Raw genomic sequence first — 15,906 nt, 5'->3', positions numbered from 1 at the left:
CCTGACCGTTCCGCTCACTTTGACCACTGGTGTGAGCCCTGGTTCGGCTCAATCGAGATTTTGGGAGATGCCTGGGCTCAGCCCCAGGTGACTTAAAGCCCAAAATGCGCTCCATCAACCACGTAGGTGAGGGAATGAAAACCCTGCTTATGTAAACCAGACACATCCCTCCACCCATGTCATCTCTGAGATACTTCTATAATTTTGCGCACACAGAGCGCACTGCGCCCCATGAACTGTTCGCAACGCGAACACACAGTACAGTATTATTTACTACATTCAATTTGAGCTGCCAACATGGTTGTCAAGTTGAATTCAATGCGTGGCTGCAACTAGACGTTCAATCAAAGATTCATCTGGGATTAGATTGAAGACACTCTGCTACCGCAATTATTCATTTCCTCAAAACAAGTCCTGCGGCTGCCAGTTCTCCCGCTCAGATGTGCTTTTGTTGTCACGATAGAAGATGAATGAGAACTATTTTAAAAAGACTAAGAGCCCGCATGGCTGTGCAACTCTGCGCCTCTCTGAATGTGCGCCTTTCAGACTTGTCACGCTCTCTCCTACAGACAAAGCTAAGAGACAAAGCACTGGAAAAAAAACAGAAAGCAAGGAATGCAGGGAAGAACAAAGCCCCATCATTCAAACGGACAGACACGAGAAACACGGACGAGGCCGATTGATTTATAACCTCTTAGCAGTCTACTGATGTAGTCCTGGCATGTCCAGCAGCTCCCTTACAATTCATCTGAGATCACCTACATCAATGAATGGTTCCAAGCTGAATCGCCAGAGCATGCTGGTCTTCACTCTCTATGCCTAAGTCAATTTCGGGGTCTTCTACCACAATGTGTATTTTGTATGTTTTGAAGTTCTATAGAGGGCTGGCATCACCCAGAGCCACACTGGCACTGATTAAGAATGGGAAAGGAAAAGCCCTCAAAGAAAGATCACTTTCAAAAGAGCCAGACTTGAGTTTCTTCCTAAACAGCAGAAAGTTGGACTGTACGCAAAGATAGCAGTAACACAGCCTAACTAGAGGTAGTGCGTGGTAAGAGTACACTCTACCACCAATTTTGGCTTTTCTCAACCTTGGCACAGTAAGGAGCAGGTACAGCTTGATTTTAGTGCTCTTGTTGCTGGTAAAGTTATAATCGCTGTGAGGGGCATCATTATGACATTGGTGGTGAAGTAAAATATGTCAGAAAAGTGGCAGTAGCGCCGTTACTGTCATGTTTACTGCCAATGTCCTACATCACCAATTACTTTTTCAGAGTTAAGGGGCGTCATTACGATTTGGGCGGAATCCCAGCGGTAAATCAACTTTACCACTTACCCCCAAACTCATAATGAGCCCTAAAGTATTAGAAGTGATAAAGGTTTAGACTTATCACCTCCACTTTGTAGCACACACTGTAGGCATTACCACAGGTAGATTTACATTCTTCCAAATCCCCCATGGAGTGCTCAAAGAATAGGGTTTTAATCCTGTCCTTTCTCCAGTCGTGATATGGTGTTAAATCCGGCATTGGTAAATGGGCTTGGCAGTATTGGTCAGTGCGGAGAGGTCACACGAATTGAAACACCATGACATTTTCTCTTAATAGTTTTGTTTTTATAACGCCTCAGAACCGGGATTCGAACCTCTGTTGCTCTGCGTGGTCTTGCTTCCAACACATGCACATGGCATCTTTGTTATCCTCCATTCCCTAGAATGAGCGCTCTGTAAACGAGACAATTAATTTACAGGCACGCCCAAATAGATATAATTACCGTACGCAAGTTGATACATTTACATTATGTCCATGACTTTGTGTGGAACAGACAAGAAAGGGATCAGTTGTTTTCGTTTCCATAGCTGGCAGAAACACAGTTCCATTATTGCAGAAACTTGCATTGTCACAGATGAATCAGAGTCCAGCAGATTGCAAGCATTTCAGCACAATCCTGTGATCCTCTGTGTGATATAATTTTAATGTTGCAACACCGCCTCCATCAGTTTCTTCCCATATTTGGTCTAGTAAGGTTGTGTTGTCATCTTCGTGTTGCAAGCCGGCCTTAGCCCATTTGAGCAGAACACAGCAGACCCTCTGCAAACCATGTCAGATGCTTGATGACAGTGCCATAGCTGGCAGAAACACAGTTCCATTATTGCAGAAACTTGCATTGTCAAAGATGAATCAGAGTCCAGCAGATTGCAAGCATTTCAGCACAATCCTGTGATCCTCCGTGTGATATGCTGCTGATAAATCTAGTAATTTTAATGTTGCAACACCGCCTCCATCAGTTTCTTCCCATATTTGGTCTAGTAAGGTTGTGTTGTCATCTTCGTGTTGCAAGCCGGCCTTAGCCCATTTGAGCAGAACACAGCAGACCCTCTGCAAACCATGTCAGATGCTTGATGACAGTGCCCACCAGTTCTTTTGCCAAAAAAGGGAGTTGAAATATAGGACTGTAGGCGCCCGAATCCTCCAGGTTCAAGGTTGGGTTCTTTAGAAGGGGTTGGACCATAACCTTCCTTCAGCACTCAGAAACAAGGCCTGGGGTTAGAGAATAATTAAATAAACCTCTGATAAGGCTGTTACATAAGGACAAATCTCCTTGGCTATTTTGTGCAGTATAAAATCCAGAGGGGATCCTGAGCACACATTGGACACTGAAAGGTCATACACTTCTACAAGCGTTACCTCTTGGAAGCTGTCAAACATTATGCGCAACTGACTCGCTAGTTAGTATCTTGGAGGCTGGCACTAATTGTATCTGTCTTGTTAGTGAAATACTTATATATTATATCAGCCATTTTTTGGTCACAGAATACAATTGGTAGCAGTGATTACGGATTATACACATTTTTATGATCTCAAAGAGGTCTTTCGATGTATAAATTGGGCTGTCTCTCATGTCAGAAAGGAATCCAGTTGTAGCATTAAACATGGCAGCCTTGTCTAAATGGAAGTGCCTTTTGTGAAAGGTTACAATTGTGAGTTTATCTGAGCATCTCCACTTTCACTCCAGGGTCCTATTTGTTCATTTCGCAGGGTCATTTTCTGCAGTAAACCATTTGTGATTGTTTGACATCTTTCTGTGAGGATTAGTTTTGATGTGACATTAAATCTGCCACTTGAACCAAATGCTTATTTAGTAGGACTAACAAAGTTTGGGTCCTTCGATTCTATGCTTTCTGAGATACGTAGTAAAAAAACATTCCTCAATTGTCACTTTAGTCGTCCTCCTCTCTGACCTACATCTTATAACCAGAAAACACATTTTTGGGCCCAGTGGATGTTGAGATCCGAGAAGAAGGCAGGAACCCTTCTTTGGTCAGACACCCACTCAACATTTGTTAGATTCTTTTTTTTATTTTTATTTTTTGGAACAAATTTATTGTTTTCTCAAAACATAATACAAAGCATCAAAAACAATGGGTCCAACCAATGTATCACCAAAACAATATCCCCAAACCCACCCTTCATCCCAAGTTCAATTCTTCCAAGAACACGAATACATGGGTAAGTATAACAAAACAAAAACAAAATTGAAAAAAAGGGGGGGTCTTTTACATCCTTTAACACATTATTTCAATAACATATAATTATTCCAAAAAATACTCATCTCTCCTGCAGTCCTCAAATCAAACACCCTCTATGACAGATTTAAATCCAAAAAAGGCCCCCAGATCTTCTGGAACCTTGAAATCTTCTTATGCAGCATGTAATTTACCCGTTCTATAGTGCAAACTTTGTACATTCCTTCTAACCGATTGTGCCATTTCATATAGTCATCTCACTTCCAAGCACCTAATACCAACCTCTTTGCCACTGCTGCTCCTCTCACAATCCAGGTGATTTGGTTATCATCGAAGTTGTCCAGCAGAACCGTTTCACCTAGGATCAATGTTTCAAAGTTGTATTCCATCTCTTCACCCAGGACAGCATTCATTACCTTCACGATTCCATTCCAGAAATCCTTCAATTTAATACAATCCCACAACATATGCTCTAATGTACCTTGCCCCAGAGCACAGCACCAGCAAGAGTCAGAGTCCATTAAACCATGTTTGAAAAGACGAACAAGAGTCCAGAAATTTCTGTAGAGTATCTTCACCTGACGAACTTGATCCCCAAGGTTCAGGGAAACCCTTTTGATGTTTGCACAGATACTTGTCCACCTTTGAGAAGTAATTTCCTCTTCCAGAATCGTTGACAATGCTAACAGGATCCCTTGGTCTGGCTCAGAGAACTCACTTAACAGAGAGTACTTTTAAGAGGCTAAGTGTGCCTTTCCGGAGAAGCTCTTAATACTAGAAGTCAATTGAAAATGTTTGCAGATAGCAGACTCACCACTCACCTTAATTTCCTGTAGTCACCATATAAATTGTGGGCAAGGTTGTATTCTGCCCTTAGCTCCCTGAATGACTTCCATCTCTGATCTTTGAACAAGTCCCCAATTTTCTTGATACCTGCTGTGAACCAATTTCTCCAGAAAATCACTTGAAATAAGGTAGTCTTGCAGTAATTTTACAGAACATTAACAGGATCAGTGTTTCTCTCAGGTGATAAGATGTCAAGACTGTGTCCATCGATCTGAAATCCAGTGATCTCTTAGATTGTAAGGTTTCATGCATATTCTGTTTGCATGCTAGGAAAGCTTGCCAGATGGCGGTGTTGTACAATTTCAGGTGGCTCTGTTGTTCTATTTGCCCCACCCACTTGTCAATCACTGCTAAGCTTTTGCCGCCTACTTTGTCCGCTGCTCTTTTTCCCTACTTAAGCAGATCTCCAGCCTCTTTTCCTTTACATTTGGTGAGCAGGTGCAAGTGGATCTTGGTCACGTGATCTAAGCCCAACCCACCAGCTTAGCCCTGTCCCTTCCTTTTGTTTCTTAACTCTTAGATCAGGGATGTCTCTCGCGTTGGTGTCCAAAGAGATGGGCAGATGAAGAAAAGGGCACATCTTTTTTGGGGCTGTTCACACCAGAGGTACTCAGGACCAGAACCCCTGCTCCTCTAATATCAGGTAAGCTCCTTTGAATATGTGTTTAACCCGTCCCTCCCAAAAGCCCATCCCTACCATCACCACTCATCACCAACCACAATGCTCACCAGCATCATCAACACTGCATCACAGAAACCTCACTGACGTCACCATAGACTCCATCAGCACTACATCATCCACCACTACATTAAAAAAATGCTTGTCAATATCCACTCAGCAATGAACAATGCAGCAGACATTGCCGACCTCATCACCACTTGGATGCCATCTTCATTACTGAAACCTGGATGACACCCAGCTCCACCAACATCCTAGATGTCCTCATCCCCAACGGCTACAGAATTCTTGTGAACGTGGGATGCAGGCCAAAATGGGGGAGGCTGTGTGGGAGACCCCAGTCGGAGCCACAGTTTTGGACCAGGGAGTCAACAGACTTGGTGAGGGTGCATTGTGTATGCAGACTGACTGAGTCCCCCCTCAGGCAGTAGCGGGCAGACTGCACTGAAAAGTGGGAACACAATGAAGACACCAAAGTCTTTGTAGAAACCAGGAACATATTTATTACAGGAAGAGGAGTAAACTCATTGCCAGCAGGCTACAATAGACAAGGTGGACTAGCTAGGCACACCCACTGGCATGGAACTGGGGGACTGGGGAGTACCCCTGGATGTAGGGGGGAGGGACACCAAGGGAGAAAACAAAGGGTTAGAGAGGGAGTTGGAGAGGGGCTGGTAGAGATTGTGATGGGGAAAAAGAGAGAGAGAGAGACAGGGGCACATAGAGACAGAGACACAGGGAGAGGGGGCAGGCACAGAGGGAGAGGGAGAGGGGGACAGAGACACAGGGGCAGGGAGAGACAGGGGCACAGGGAGACAGACACAGATACATAGGCAGAGGGGTACAGGAACATAGACACAGGGAGAGGGAGAGACAGGAAGTGGGAGGAAGACAGAACAGGAGCCCTACTGGTGGAAATAGAGAGCGGGTTGAGGAGGAAAGGATGGAAAGGATGGAGAGGTAAGAAAAGGGTACCTGTGTAAGGGGCCTCCTGAGCCCAGCTGCCCCTCCTCTCATCAGCACACCACTGCCAGCAACCAAGAAAGCGAGCTTCCCAAATCCTTTCTCCACAGACTTATATAAGGCTGTTGCTCCCGCCCAGTAGAGGGCCGGCCTCTCACCCAGGCAATTGTTTGTTTGGCTGTTGCCAGGACAGGTTGTGTCGCTCCACCCCCTCCAGGGTCAGCCACCTCCCCACCCGGGCAAGTGTTTGTTTGGCTTTTGCCAGGATCATTAATACAAGGCAGTTGGAGCCAAAGGGGAGGTTAATTGCAGGACTGCGGAATGGAGAAGGTTCCCAGAAAGGGTGCAAGGGTTCAGGGTCTACCTTGGTGACTTGAAGAGGGCAGGAATTACAGGGTGTGTGGTACAAGTGGCTTTCCAGAGCCCACCCGCCCCCATGACGGATAGAAGTGGAACTTGTTTTGCAGGTGTTATGGCGATCGTCCCAGGCCCCAAAGAGGTTTCAGATGTGGCAAAGGCCCATGACTGTGTGGTAGATGTTTGAGGAGAATATAGGGGGGAGGGGGTGTTCATAGGAGTTGTAATCCGGGGTAGGATATAGTGAGAGTGGATGTAGATTGCATTTGGAAGCAGTAGCCATTTTTAAATTGAGGCCTGGTGCCACGCTGCAGCCAGGACACTCGGCCCAGACACTGGGACTAGCAATGCATGTATGAATGCAGGTGCAGGAGTGGGACAGTCCAGGCACACACAGATCCATAACCCTCTCTTTGTCTCAGATCGTTAGCACATGTAACCTAGATGGAATGCGCCCTGCAAGGCCATGAGGGGGCCGAGAGCAGTCTGCAAACAGTTATCCCATGAGCCTCTGACCCAGTCCAGCCCAAAACTCTAAATTATGGTGACCAACTGTCCCTTCCCAAAACCCTATAATTCCAGAGAACCAGCCAGCCCAAGACCCCAGACCATAAAACTGTTTGAACACCCATTTGATTTGTGCTGCGAGGTACCAGGGGATCGGGGGGGGTAACACATTTAACGGCAAGGGTGGGAAGTCTTGGAATGGTGCCAATGCGCCTGGTACCAAGCTGGGGTTTGCTGCGATAAGACGGCCTCGAATATAGCCCCTATGCCCATGTCTGCGGTACCAGGTGCACATTAGGCCACTGATAGGGCCGGCAGTGAATCCCATTCTTAATTGGCAATTATGAAGCCCAGCACCTGATGACATTGTGAGAAGAGTCCCACGTGGTAGAGGATGGACAAGAAAAGCTGGGACCAATGCCCTGGCATGCCATATGGAGCAGGTCTACTATGTATAGGATCACGCCAACCAGCTCTTTGGATTTGTATCCTATGTGATGTTATTGTATCCATTATGAAGCTTTTTGCCCTTATAAGCTGCTGTCCATGTTGGTTTCATTAGAGTGTTTTGTGGCAGCAGAGTTCTTTGCTATCGCGTACCTGACGTTTATGAGAATAAAGACTTGTTCTCCTTGCAAGAAGTGTGCTGAGCTTTTTTCCGCAGTGGGTTGTATTTTCTCTGGTCTGAGCGTTGAGGGGTTTCTCTACATTTTTGGTGACCCTGACATGATCCCAGATTTTTCCGCACAAGACGGGGGCTTTCAGGCCGCATCTCTGGAGGGGCCACGCCCACCTGCAGTGGCCAGTACCAAGCGTGCAATCCACAGTTGTATACAGGAGCCATTTCCTGTCTGCTCTTTGGAACAGGGCGCAGCTCCTAGGAAGGTGCAGGCCGTTATTGGAGACCCCGAGATGGAGGAGCTTGGGTGAACAGGCAGATGTAAGTACACCTCTTGCGGGTGACCGCAACGAGGGGGAGAACAGGGAAATAGTTTGGGTGAAGTGTTCATGAGGTGGAGTGCGGGAGAATAGCGAGTTGGTGTGCGACTGAGCAGTGAATTGTGAGACGGCCACATGGTGAGTTTTTATTGTTTTGTGTTTTATTTATTTTTAAGGATTTTATTATAACAATATGAAAAGAGAGAAATAGAAGTGTGGGACCCTTTCCGAGCTAGGAGAGAAGGGAGCACCATATTGTTCATATTTGATAAGGGGAAATACAAGTATGGGCTTTGTATATTTGGAGAGCTCGGATTGCTGTGGCCAAAATATGCCGGGTGGGGGAATGAGAGGAAGTAGTGGTTGTTATTTTAGCTTATTTTACTTTGTTATTTTAGTGTATTGAATATTGTTTATGTGATAGGTGGAGGCCAAGGGTGGGCCTGCAGAATTGGCATGTGAGTGGAGTGAGAGAGTGTGTGGGGGCAGGAGTGGAAACAGGTGGTGACTGGGAAGAGGGGCCAAAGAATTGGTAGTGACATTACGACATGTGTACAAATTCATAATGTAAAATGTATTGAATGTAATGATCCCTGATATGGGAGTACTGTCTCCGTTGGAGTATATGTATAGTGCTTTGCCGTTGTACAGGGACATAATTGAGAAGTACCACAAACAATGGTTGGCAGAGACACAAGGAGGGATGCCCCTCCCATGGTCAGAGCAAGGCACAAGTGACAAAGGGATATTGGACCATATGTCCACGTTCCTAGCAGATGAATGTAAAGGTAAAATGCTTCAGAGGAGAAAAGAGATATTGCACCTGTGGAAAATGGTGGAGGACATAGAGGATAATAATGAAGGCAGGCCCAAGAATGGCAACAGCCCCGCCCCAAGTACAGTTCAACGCACAGCCCCTGTGGTAGCAGAACAACACTCGGCTGGAGGGGGGATCTACCCACTTACCACCTTCCCAGCCACAGGATACATGACCCAACATATGTACCCACACCCGCCACAGCGCCACCCCATAGCACAAGAATGGCACACTACCTGATACAACAACACAGTGAGATACCAAGCCTCAGAAGGACTTAGAGAATGCATTAGAGGCGGGGCAAGCAGACGTAGCAAGGTTGACGGCTCTTAGGGAAGGGGAAAGCAAGCCATGGTGCTGGCTGGATGAATGGAGGGCCGGAGATATTCTATTTAGGTTGGACAGCACTGCCATAAAAGATGTACACTTTGAGAAGAGGAAGAGTAATGAATGAGCAGCAGAAAGTGCGGGATATAGGACAGTGAGGTTGGAGAGGGATGCAAGCAGGGAGTTGTTAGATGGGGAATGGGATACCATGGACGGGTTACACAAAGAGAGGGTGCCAGAGACCACTTCGCGTATGGAGAGTTTGTAGCCTGAACAGGTGCTAAGCAGGTTTGGGTGGGTAGCAGTGGCTCAGAAAAAGGGAAGTGATAAACGGAAAGTGAGGAGAGGAGTGGTCTGCCATTGCTACACAAGAGGCCCGGTTAGGCGTAACATGAGCCCTGGGCTCAGATGGACAAGAATAACTTAATAAAGGCACTCCCGCCTCTTACATCAGGGTCTGGGAAGTAGATATATGCATTTGAGAAACACATATTATTGATCCCGTTAGCGGTAGGAGACATAAAAAGCTTGCTAGTAGCGGTTGTGGGAGATCAGGCCATGGATGTATTGGTTGAGGGTGGATACCCAGGAGTTAAGTGGGATGATGACGCACATGATGGGGCTCCCTTCAACAAAATCTGAGCACAGATGTGGAATGCCTTGTGGCAAACATACCCCAACACACCAGACTTACAGTGGGGGATTATGAAGTTCCAGCGCAGTATATTTTAAAAGTGCTCGAGATGTGGACAGCGGAGACGGGGGATCAGAGGGACCAGTCAGTTATTCTTTTCTATTTTGTCATTCAGAGGGGTTTCCCAAAGAGGTGCAGAAGGCGCTGAAGAAGATAGATGGTATTGAGGCAAAGGGGTGGGAAAAAATACAACCCATAATTATACACCATTGCAAGAGGATCAAAGATAGGGAAAAAGAAACAGTGCAGAGGGTGCAGGCTGAGGAAGCAATACTGGTACAAAAGAAGTTGGCTTAAATAGCAGTAGAAGGAGCTGTAGTAAACGTGGCACAGATTCTGCAGAGCAGACACCAGTGCAGGCAGACGTGAGGATAGCAGAATTTTGGCCAGGAAGGGGGCAAGGACAGTGGATTGGTGGACCACAGCAGTAGACACAGAATGGTATCAAGGAGGTCAGCAGCAGGGAAGAGGAGGGGTTCCAGAGGGTAAGGGGGGTTTGGAGGTATGGAACAGAGAGGGGGACAGGACCAGTACAATGTTGGGTGTGTGGGAAGTGGGGCCACTTTGCTAGGGAGTGTAGAAGCATAATGGGGGCCAGTTATAATACATACACTCCCACAGGACCCATGCCACAACCACAACCAGTTCAATTCCTGCCCCCAATGGCCACATCCATCAAGTGCGAAATACAGCAAGCATACACACATCTGCCTCTGTGACCCCCACAAGCACAGGTGCCAGCCCCCCCCAACGCACAAATGCAAGCAGCACAACAACACCAATCATACAGGGGGCCCGCACCCCCAGCAACTGCAGTCCCATTTGGGACAGTGGTCCCATACCGGGGCGGTGAATGTGATGGGAGGAAACCCCTTCACCTTCCCAGGATCAAACACATATTCTGTCTAGGACAGCCCACAGAGAGCTATTGCGTGCCCAGTCCTGTCCATAATTACCCACCATGATGAGTAACCATTGGTGGCCGCTGAGATAGGTAACAAATACATCATCTTTATGGTCGAAGTAGGTGCCACTAAATCATGCATCAGTGAAGGAAACTTCCCATTATCACGTGAAACTCTTGACATGCAGGGCGTCTATGGGGCTGTCGCCACTGTTCCATACGCTGAAGAGGGAGTGATCAAAATAGGGGGAAAAGTGGTGCGCGCACCCTTGATCTATTCGGAAACATCCACAATCAATTTGCTCAGGTGTGACCTCCAGAGGAAATTGAATATGACCATTCAGTCACAGACATGGGGATAGTGTGTGCCACTCCAGGGATGTGCGCAATGAGAGTGATGGTGATAATACACGCAGGAGGAGGAGAGGTGGTGGTTCGCGGCATCGCAGTTGACCCTGATATGTTTGTGTATGGGATCACGGTTTTGCTTGATGCAGTGTCCCAGATTGGTAAGGTGTGTTGTCGGGTGCCATCTGATTTTATTTTCATGCCTGTTGTGACCCCACAGCTTGGGCAGGGACGATACGTTCATTGGATTCGCAGGGTCTGGTGGTGTCCGCGAAAAGAGCGGTTGTCATTGGAACTGATTCAGATGGGTGTGAGTGGCGCACAGTGTTGTGTATTGATCCTAATTTGCCTCTCAGGGAGGTGACAGATGCAGAGTTTGAGGACTGGATTGATGATGGAGAGATAGTGTTTGCCATTTGCATCTCTTGTGAAATCATGGTGCAATATCATAAGGTGCAATGTTCTTTGACGGCCCTTGTTGCCCTGCCCACATTCATTGACAAAGATCTAGAGCAGGTCCCTAAATGACTGTGGACAACCAACTGCCATGATGTAGGGCTCTTGCAGGGAGTGGCCCCTGTGAGAATAACCCTCATGCCAGGAGCATTGTTACTGTTACCCCAAATAAAACAATACCCCCTGTCCAGAGAAGCAGACAAAGGGATGAGAGACATAATTACTGCTCTGCTTAACCAGGGGATCATTGTGCCCTCCACCTCCCCATGCAACATGAAGATCTACCCAATAAAAAAGGCAAAAGGGTGGCCATGGAAAAGATCATGCACCACTTACAGGGCTCAAATGGATCCTTCATGAAGGAATGGGGGGGTTTGGAATATTTACAACTGGACTATATGGAACAATGGTGTCCGCACAACATCAGAATCACAAACTTATTTACCTCATCGTCTGTCCAGAGAACAATTGAAAAAAAGAGCAAGTCTTCCAGAGGGGAGTGGGTAGGGGAAGGGGGGGACATTTGGGGTGTTATTCTGTTAAAGTGCATTATGTTTCTACTGTGAAAACAATAAAGACATGTTTTAAAAAAAATACAACACTGCTGGTAATGCAACTGGAATTTGTGATCATGAGTGAAACATAAAAATATTTTTTTTTTTTAAAAAAGGCAAAAATGGGGAGTTGGAGAATGATTCAGGATCTCTGTCCCCTAAAGGATATAGTAGAGGCAGAATTTCCTGTAGTTCCTAACCCTGCAACCATCTTGTGCAGCATCCCCAAACACGTAACACATTTCACAGTGGTGGATTTGAAGAATGCTTTCTTCTCTATCCCCCTGCACCCAGACTCACAGTAATGACACAAGACTGCCACAAGGGTACTGCGAGTCCCCCAGCATATTTAACAGAATATTACATGCTGACTTGGGGAACATCCATGTTGCTAGTACCATTATTCAGTATGTGGATGATCTGCTGGTGTGTAGTGACAGAAAACAGCAGTGCAGAAGCAACTCAATCACCCTCTTTCAGGTATCCACATACAAGGGGTACAAAGCAGATAGGGCCAAACTGCAGTACTGTCTCCAAGAAGTACTTTATCTGGGACAGTTGATATCGGTCCATGGGAAAAAGATCCTACCAGAACGCGCAGCATCTGTGTGCAGCGTCCCACAGCCCAGGACAGTTAGAGATGCTGGGCCTGTGTAATTATTGCAGGGCATGGATTCTGGATTACGCTGCATACACCAGGCCTCTATTGCAAGGCCTTAAAGAGGCACAGAAGACAGACAAAAGTATTGTATGGACAGAGAAAATGGACATAAGTTTTAATGACCTCAAGAAAGTTATCTGCACTGCACCAGTATTAGCAACCCCTGATTATACCCAGGAATTCTATTTGTTCTCCCTTTTAAATGGCCAGATGACTGCAGTGCTCACCCAGAAAAGCACAATGGCCATAAACCATTGACCTACAATAGTGGTGTACTAGACGCACGTGATGCAGGGCCAATTCCCTTGCAAGTAGGCACTTGCTGCTGCTGCATTTGCAATTTAAAAAACTGTGCAATTGCCATGGGGAGCCCAATGTAACTGTACATAGAACATGCAGTGTTTGTCATCCTCGATGGATCAAAATCTACCTTGACCACACAGAGAATATCCAAATAAGAGGTCATCTTATCCAGCCCGCATATACACATAGTAAGGTGCAAAATAGTAAACCCTGGCACGTTTCTCATGGAAATGCGCACTGACGAAGACCTTGCAATGCATGACTGTGTAACGTCTGAGGGGGAGGAGGAGGACATATCCAAAGCAAAAGATAGCCCACTCGGGGTGGGGGGGTCCTCTTCATTGATGGGTCAGCAGCTATTGACCAGGGCTCGGGCCTGAGAGATATGAGTGCAGCAGTGGTCTGCCTAGTGGATAAAGAGTATGAAATGATTGCCCAAAAAAGATTGGCCATGCATTATTTGGCTCAAGCTGCAGAGCTTATCACACTGATTGAGGCGCTCTTGGCATCTCCGGGATTCCATGTAACTGTCTAGTCTGATTCCGCCTACATCACCACCACAGTGCACTCGGGGCTGGCACGATGGAAGGGCTGATGGATCCCCAGTACAGCATACTGCATTACTAGACAAACTAATTGATGCACCATTGCAGCCTTCCATAAAGGCGGTGGTAAAATGCACCGTCCATACAAATGAAACAACAAGGTCTAACTCGGTTCTCGGGATGCGGCATCCAAACAAGCTGCATATCTCCCTGTACCCAACGTAGCAGAATATCCAGGGATTTAAAAAAAATATATATTTTATTGTATTTTGTTTTCCACAACAACCACACAGACAGAACAACAATCGACACCATGTTATACAGCGCATCATAAACATATTTATATCACAACTTAAACTAACACAACCCTAACCCTCCCCCTAACTTAGCCGGCACATAGTATTGACTAGATGTACATTCTTAATCATTATTAATCATACTGCATCCACCTCTCCCAGTGTGGTCTGCCTGGTCTCCTCCTCTTTGTTGTATGTAAACAGAGGCACATTTAGCGCTATCCAACGTTGAATGTCTGTTCCCAAATCAGCTTTTTGTTCCCCTATTGCCTTTTCCCATACATCAGTTTCAGCTGTGACCCACTTTTCCAACTCCCTCCACCATCTAGTTACACTCAGTTCTTTAGCATCTTTCCACCTCATAGCTATACTGCGTTTAGCCATTATGTACATCAGGTCTTTGATTTTGTTCAGCAGTTTATCTTTCGTTCTCCTCTTATATGTGCCCAGCAAGCAAGCCTCCAGGGTCTGGATATCTAGATATATGCCTCCTCTGGCTGCTTTCTGTGCCACCTCCCTCCAGAACCCACGCACAATCGGGCAACCCCAAAATATATGTACGAGTCCAGCATCTTCCTCCCTACATCTGGGGCATTCTTGTCTACTCACGCCTCTAAATGTCACGATGATGGCGAGCGTGAGGTATGCTCTTTGCGTGATATTAAATTGCATTAGATGCAGCCTGGCATTTCTAGAGACCGTCTTATGATACAATGTCAACTTTTTCCATTCCTTAGTCTCAAACATCTTCCCCAATTCCTTCTCCCACCTCTCTCTACATTTCAATTTTGTTCTCAAATTTAGCTCTATAAATACCTCATAGATCCTAGAGATTGCATGTCAGCCCTCTGTCACCGAAATCAGAGTCTCAATTTCATCGCTCCCTATGGTCTCGCTACTGCAATTCGGCCATCTATTTCGTAGCACCTTCATCACTGAGTTATGCAACAGAAACTGACCTTCGTGTATGCCCGTGATCTCTTGAAATTCCTTAAATATCATCAGCCCCCTGTCATTCCACAGGTCTCCCACCGTGGCCACCCCACATGCTTCCCACATGGATCTCACCATTGCCCAACTGCCTGGTATACCCTCTAGAATTGCCACTATCGGGGACTCTGGTGAGAGCAGATCACTAGCCTCATGACCCTACAGGTCCGTTTTCCACATTTCAAGGCCCAATTCTACCAGGTAAGGGTACCCCGTCTGTTCCCCGGGGGGCATCCAAAGTAGGTCTCCAAGGTACCTCTTCTTCACGACCGGTTGCAGCAACCCCATTTCTGTCATGGGATCAGCCATCCATTGCACAGCATATTGCAGCTGGCGTGCCAGAAAGTACAATTCAAAATTTGGAATCTTTAGCCCCCCATGTTCGTACAGTCTTTCCAGTGCTTTCAGAGCCACCCCGTTCCTCCCGTCCCACCACAGGAACCCTGTGCATATTTTTTTCCAAGTCTCCGAAGAACTGTTTTGGAATATTACATGGGACATTGCCAAAACAATGTATGAGTTTCGGCAGGGCCAGCATTTTTAGCAGCGCTGCTCTGCCCATCACAGATAGGGGCAACTTACTCCACAACTCCATAGATTTCTCCAGCCCATTTCTAGCCCGTACTGTGTTAAATTCATGTTCTCTCTTGGGGTCATGATAAATGTTAACTCCCAAGTACCTAAAGGAGTTCTTGCTCCAGGGCAGAGGGAGGACTGGTAGGTCCTCCTCAGCCACCGTCGCTGTCATGGCCAGTGGGAACAGAGATGATTTACTCTTGCTTATTCTAATTACTGTAAATGTACTAGAATTATCCAGTACCTCCAGGATATATGGCAAATTTATTTCCGGGTTGCAAAGGCACAGCAACATGTAATCTGCATACATGGACACCACATGCCTCACCCTTTCCAGATCAATACCTGTATCCCTGTATTCCTTCTGCAAGTGCGCCACCATAGGCTCAGCTGCTAAAATGTTTAACATTGGGGACAGCAGGTACCCCTGTCTCGTACCTCTGTTTAGTTGCCATTTGTCAGAGTATGTGTTCCCCATCCGTACTCTGGCCATCGGTTTGGTTTAAACCAACTTTACCCATTTCATGTACTGTGGCCCTATCCTCATCTTTGTCATTGTGGCATACAGCCAGGTACAGTGTACCGAGTCAAATGCCTTAGTCGCATCCAACAAAGCTA

The sequence above is a fragment of the Ambystoma mexicanum genome, chromosome 6q, assembly GCF_040938575.1.
Source record: "Ambystoma mexicanum isolate Mex_15411 chromosome 6q, UKY_AmexF1_1, whole genome shotgun sequence".
NCBI lineage: Eukaryota > Metazoa > Chordata > Amphibia > Caudata > Ambystomatidae > Ambystoma > Ambystoma mexicanum.
This window is presented reverse-complemented; position numbering follows the sequence as displayed.